General features: G+C 60.4%; 1 long non-coding RNA gene across 1 annotated transcript; it reads left to right on the top strand.

The window, feature by feature from the left end:
• The first annotated feature begins 2,787 nt into the window (after positions 1–2,787).
• LOC121102560 lies at positions 2,788–6,547 on the top strand. Its single transcript, XR_005834656.1, has 3 exons — positions 2,788–2,842; positions 5,120–5,201; positions 6,454–6,547. It is a non-coding gene; the product is annotated as an uncharacterized LOC121102560 (long non-coding RNA).

Raw genomic sequence — 6,547 nt, 5'->3', positions numbered from 1 at the left:
CTGAGCAACCTTGGGCAACCTCAGCCTCTCTGTGCCTCGGTTTTCTCATTTAGGAAGTGGGTATGATAATGGTGCCTACCTCGTGAGCACTGGCCTCAGAGCAAGGGCTCCATCACTGGGTCACATGCTTATCATTGTCTCTCTCTTTCTCTCTGATTTCCCGGGTTCCTAAAGTCCCCGCGCAACAATGGGATTCCGGGGGGCCCTCCTGTGGCAGCACTGAGTACTGCATCCCCCCCCCCCCAGCGCGCTGTACATCGCTCAGGATTCTACAGGTTTTAAGTTACCAAAAAACAAACAAAACGCTTTTTAAGTCAGTCCAAGCTTGTTTAAGTCAAAAAGAGAATGTGCCAGCCATAGCAGCCTTTGTATTTGCCGTGCTTCCCCCTAGAATGCCCTCGCCCCCTCAGCCTCCTTCTTAACATTCAAATGTCACTGTCACCTTCCCCAGGAGCCTTTGGCTGGCTCCCTAGTTACTCAACAGTATCATCGCCTGTGTGCCAGGCCCTGTTCTAGGCACCGGGGACCACACAGATGAGAACCTCGTCCCTCAGAGCTGGAGTTGTGGTGAGGGAGAAAGAACCAACAAAAATAAGTATTCCACAGTGTCAGGTGGTGGCTCGTGCTAAGAGTAAAATAAACCAGGAAATGGGAGAGAAGGTGTGTGGATGTAATCTGGAAGTGGGGGGAGGGGGACCTCACGGAGCTTGCGGGGGGGGGGCCTCAATGGGGTTACCTTGTTGTTGTTGCTGACCGTCCCCAGTACCTGGACCAGCACCTGGCACAAAATGGTACTCAATAAAGATTTCATGAATGAAAGCCCAATGTGGGCTTCAGGAACAGCTTGCTCAAGGCTGGAATGATGGCCCTGGGGCCATAATCCTCCTCCATCTGGTGGCTTTGTTCTTACAAGAAGCCTCTCCCTGTTGTCTAAGATGGGGACTCCACTCCAGATGCTAGTCAAGCCTCCAAAGTTCCCAGAATTCCCTGCAAAAGCATGGACGTGCCCATCCCCCAATCAACCCCTGAGGCCCGGAGATGGGGATGTGGGAGTGGCTTAGGGCTGAGTCACATACCCTATCCAGACCACAAGGGGAGGGGAGAGGGAGACCCCATGGGGGTCTGGGGTTGCAGGGTGGTAGGAAGGAGGAATTGATCCAAAGAGCCAGTTTCACAGAATAATTATAAGAGGTTTAGTAAGCTAGAGAGTGGCAGAGCCTGGGAGCTCCTGGCTCAAAGCAGCCCTGAAATTTCCAGTGCTATCTGGTGGCCACCCAGCATCAGACTAAAGACCAGCAGCTGTATGAGCCGTGGGGCTAAAGGTGGGAGCACTGCGCATCAGGGAAGTTGAGAAAGCCAAGGCAGCCGGCTCTTTAGAGAAAGAGGTAAATGCAAGCAGCTCAGGGTGGGCTCCCAGTGGGCCCTCATGAAATGGAGGGAGTGCTGGCAGAGGCCAGAGCTGGCTTACATGGACTTGTTCCTCAAATGAGGGCTCAAGAGGCGATGGGGGGTGTGGGTAGCAAACCCAGGGCAGGCTGTCCCTCTGGTCTGGCCTGGGGTGAGGATGGAGTGGCAGTGGTGCCACAATCCCGTAGGAGCTCCAGGAGCAGTCTGATATTTATGGAGTACCTGCTGTATGCAGGAGCCCTGACCTAACCTTCCAGGACAAAAGAAACAAAATGTTTGCTGTGGAATGAACCCCTCCCCCAGCAGCCTGTAAGGTTGTTATTACCCACCCTGTAGGGATCAGGAAACCCAGACTCAGAGAAGACCAAGGGTGAGGCCAGGCCAAGCTCTGCCTCCTTCCCTGGGGGTCAGGCCTGGAAAATGACTGTGGAGATCTGAGGTTGGGGGTCACCGCCCTGCCAGTTCCTGGAGCTCCAGCCCCGGGACAGGCACCCAGAGGCCTGTGGGGCCACCAGCCACCTTGGATTGGACTTTCACTCCCGCCCTGACTGTGCAGGTCAGCCCCATCCATGTGTTAGCTCCCCATCTACTGAGAACCCACCCAGGGGTGACTAAAACCCCCGGGGCCCCTGCTCTCATGAAACTTTCACTCTCCCCGTCTCTGGCCTCAGTTTTCTCTTCTGTGAAATGGAACCAGCCAGGCCCACGGCAGGTCAACCCCTCAGAGGGGAGCTCTGGGAGGGCAGGGGCGGGCTGAGATTTCTTCAGCCACCCTGGGCACCGCGCCTGGCACACGGGTGGCGCCGAATAAATGCTTGTTTGAGTAGGACTAGCCCTCAATAAATAACAGCTGTTGGCGGTGCAGGCGATGCAGGCGAGAGAGTGGGGTCTCCCCTCCCCCACTCTCCACCGCTCCCCCCCTCCGCGCCCCATTCCTTCCCCTTACCCCCACAGGACGACGGTGCCTCCTTCTCCATCCCCCACCTCCTCCCGCCTCTTTCCATTCAATCTCCCCTCCCCCAACCACCCCTACTCCTCTCCCTCCTTTTCCCCTTACCCCTACCCAATTCTTCCTCCCTCCCTTCCCCCCCACCCCGCCTCTCTCCCCTCCCCCACCTGCCACCTTACTCCCCCGCCCGCCTTCCCCGCCCCCAGCCTCCACGGCGGGGCCGGTCCGGGCGGGGCCGCCCGAGCTCCCGGGTCCCTGGCTCGGGTCCAGCCCGCGGCCCAGGCCGGGCGGCGGCGGCGGCGGGCGGGGTTCTGGCCGCGCGCGGTTTGGGGGTTTTTTATAACCCTGGCAGGCGGCTCAGGAAGTGCCTTCCCCGCGCCCCCTCCCCCGGCCACGCCGCCGCGCTCGCTCCCTCCCTTCCTGCGCAGGGCGGCGAGACGGCGGCGGAGACTGCGGACGGAGGCCCGGGCGGGCGGCCGGCCGCAGGTAAAGGCGCGGGCGGCGCGGCGGGCAGCGGGCTCGGCGGGGCCGGCGCGGGGTGGCCGGGGGTGACCTTGTGTGTCTGCGTCGGGCGGGGACGGCCTCGGGCCCCGGTCTGTTGGACCGTCCAGCCTCGGGGGTTGTGTCGGTGTGTGATGTCCCTGAGTGTGTGCGACACTGAGGTCATGCGGGCTCCTGTCTGGGTTTGTTTGCTGCGTGTGTGTGTGTGTCGGGGTGCGCGTGGGCATCCACGTACGCTGTGAGTCTGCCTGTGTGTGTCTGCATGAACATGTCCATGAGTGTCTGGGTGAGTTTGAATTCGTGTGCGATCCTATGGGGTGTTGTGTGAGCGCATAGGTGTGAGTGTAAGCCAGTGTGTGCGCATAGTTACGTGTCTGCTGTGTGTGTAAATGTCTAGGTGAGTGTGTGTGTCTCTGTGCTGTCTCCGGGGGTGTCCGAGTGTAACAAGTGTGTAAATGCCCGTATGTGAGTGCGTCTGGTGTGTATGTCAAGTTCTGTGGGACTCCGTGAGTTTGTCCGTTGTCTGATGTGAGTGTGTGAACGAGTGTGTACGTGTCTGTGTGTGCAGGCCCAAGTGTGTGTTTGTCTCTGGGTTGTCTTCAGTGAATGAGTGTGTACGTGTGTGTGCACATAGGTCTGGGGAGTGTGTGGTTGTGTGTCTTGTGCGTTCGCCTCTGGATGTGTGTGTCCTGAGCGTGTCGGTGTGTTGCGATGGGAGTCCTTTGTGGGTCTGCGGTGTCCGGTTGTCGGTCCCCGGCTGCGCAGGTGTGGTCACCCTCGAGTGTGTGCGTCGCTACCAGTGTGTGTTTGTGTGTCTGGGTGTGGGAGTGGCACCTCCCACTTCCCTTGAGTGGGTCACCGAGGCCACAGCCGTCTGTCTCCCAGCGTCTCCAGCCCGTCGGGCTCAGGGCCTCTAATTAGTGGCTAGTTGAGGGGGACCCGCCGGGGCGCCGGCCCCCTCCTCCCGCAGGCCGCGGGCGGGCCTTTGTCTGCTCTCCCAGCAGGGTCTGCCTCCCGCCCAGCCAGATGTGCAGCGCCTGGAGGAGGCCTCTGCCCGGCCGGCCTCGGCCTTGGCCTCCGCTGAGGGGCCGGGTCTCCCCGGCACGGCCCAGGAGGTCTGGGTGTGGAGCGGCGGGTCCTTCCCGGATCACTGGGATGGGATGGAGCCTCCGCTGTTTCCGGGCCGCTTCCGCGCGGCATTTCCTCCTCCAGCGCTGGCACCGTCCCCGTGCTGGCCGCCTCCCTCCTGCCTTCTGGGAGGAGGGGCTGGGAGGACCGGCCAAGCCTGGGCACGCGCGTGCGTGCGTGCGCGCGCACACGGGCACACACATGGCCACACACAGGGTCACATGGGCACACACACCACACACAAAGTTGCCTACGTACCTACAGTCTACTTTCACGGTTACGCACACGGTCCTGCACGTGCAGTCACCCACACATCCCGGTGTAGATCCCCTGCTGTTGTCCCCAGCCAGGCTGGGGCCCCGGAACCTCCTAACCTCCCTACCATCAGTATCATTTTCTCCCCAGACCCACTGACCTGTTCCCAGTACCCCCAGTGCCCTGGGCAGGTCACACCTTGTCACCACCCTGCAGGCTGGGCCACTGTCCCAGATCCTCTTCTGGGCCTCTCCCTGGTGGACACCTGTGTGCCCTCCCCCTCCAGACCCCTCCCCTCCCCACCCCCACCCACCTATGCTGGGTCTTTCCACACCCTCCCCCACACCCCATCTGAGCCAGAAGCACAAAGGAGGCTGTGAGGTCGCGGGGAGGAGGGGCCCAGCTCCAGAGGACAGTGGTGAGTCCTCCAGGGCTCCGGAGCAGGAGAGGCTCAAAGACACTGCAGCCAGGACCAGAGCCACAGAGCCGCTGGGAGAGGAAAATTCTGCCCCAGGCCTGGCAGTGCAGGAAAGAAGGAGAGGGACAGGATTGGGGAAAGGGGGTTCCAGCCTCACATTGCGATGAGAAAGTTGCCGCCTTGGCACGGGAGGGGAGGGGGTTTAAGGCAAGAGGAGGGTCAGGGGAAACTGACCAGGAAGAGGTTTAATCAGAGTTGGTCAAGGTCTCCAGGATGGAACAGAGGAGAGGAGGCAAGAGGAGATGGGGGCAGGGGGAGGCAGAGTAGGGGAGGAGGGAGCTTTGGTGGGGGACTAGGAACTGAGGGAGGATGAAATTCAAGAGGAAAAGGACAGAGTATTCTCAGCCACCCCTGAACTTCAGACCCAACCCAGCTCCTCTCACTGCCCCCTCCCTGTCTAGGTGCTGAAGAAGAGGCACTGAGGCCCAGAGGGGCTCACGCACAGGTGTCCGACACCAGGCCGCCAACTGAAGCCCCCAAAAGGTAAAAACAAGCAGACAAACAAGGGGTAATCATTCCCCAGCTGAAGGGAGCAATAGGGTCACAGAGTGCCTTGGAGTGAGCTCCCCATTGCTGGAGGGGTCCAAGCAGAAGCGGGTCATGTCAACTTCTAAGTCTGCATCTTGTTGAAAACCTGGCTCCCTCCCTCATGTGCTGAACTGCCCTGTTTGGAGATCGACTCTCAGACTTGGCCAGGCTGCAAAGAAAACAAGACAGTGTGTGATTAAGGGGGAAACAGCACAGAGGGGGAGGAGGAGGAGGGTGGAGGCAGGAGTGGGGAGGAGGGTTTGGCACAGGGTAGTGGCCCAAAGTGGTGTCTGTGCGCAGCAGGCTGGCCTGGGGCAGATGCCAGAGAAACTGAGACCTGCCGGGCAAGCCTAGAGCTTCCAGAAAGAAGCATCTGAAAGGAGAAGAGCCAAACCAGGGGCAAGGCTGGAAATAGAGGGTGGGGGAGAGGTCATGGGGACAGACGCCACCTGTAGGGGTTCCCAGCCCCGCTGACAGGGTGAATAATGCTACCGGTGGCAGGGGATCCAATAGCAGGGCCTAGGTCAGGCGGGGTTAGTGGGAGGAGCCAAGCACTGGCTTCTGGTTTAATCTGGGCTGAAAATGCCCACTGACCAACACAGCCTTCAAGTGTGGCCCATGCCAGCCTCCCCTTGCTGCCCTCCTGCGCCCTCCCCTCAGGCATTCTGCCCAGCCACACCGGCCCTTGTGGTCCTAGGTCCAGACCAAGGTCCTCCCTGCCTCTGGGCTTTTGGTCCTGCTGCTGTCCCTGGGGCAGCTTCTCCTGTCTTCACATGATGAGTTTCTTCTCATCCTCTGCACCCCTGCTCCCGAGCCTCCCCATTACTTCTAGAGAACTTGTCCCAGTCTGAGCTCCTCTCGTTCAGTCACTCCCAGGAGACACAGCCCCTCGGTGGGCAGGGATGGCATCTCTACCATGCGTATCATTAGCCAGTGAACGAATTCTCAGGATTATCGTGGAAATGAAATAAAATGCTGTGAAAACGCTCAGGCCGATAGCTGGCCCGTAGTGGGTGCTCACAGTCAAAATCCCTGTGTACCCTCCTAGTATAGGGAGGATGACGGGGATGGGGACAGGGGGACGGGGACTTCTGCGTGAGGAAATGCCGCGGGCATCCTTGGGGCTGGGAGTGAGGGGCTTTGGCACTGGCCACCCTGGGCAGCAGGACCAGGCGCCCGCCCCCGCGACCCAACTCCTCCCTCCCAGGACCCCGGTGATGCCGCCCAGGCTGTGAACAGGGGAGGCAGTGCTGTGGGGGCTGCCGGCAGCCGGGGCTGGAGAGAGACATGTGGACACGTGG

This window comes from Ursus maritimus, unplaced genomic scaffold (assembly GCF_017311325.1).
Source record: "Ursus maritimus isolate PB19 unplaced genomic scaffold, ASM1731132v1 scaffold_14, whole genome shotgun sequence".
NCBI classification, from domain to species: Eukaryota; Metazoa; Chordata; class Mammalia; order Carnivora; family Ursidae; genus Ursus; species Ursus maritimus.
The sequence above is the reverse complement of the archived record's forward strand: the minus strand, read 5'-3'. Positions and strand labels throughout refer to the sequence as shown.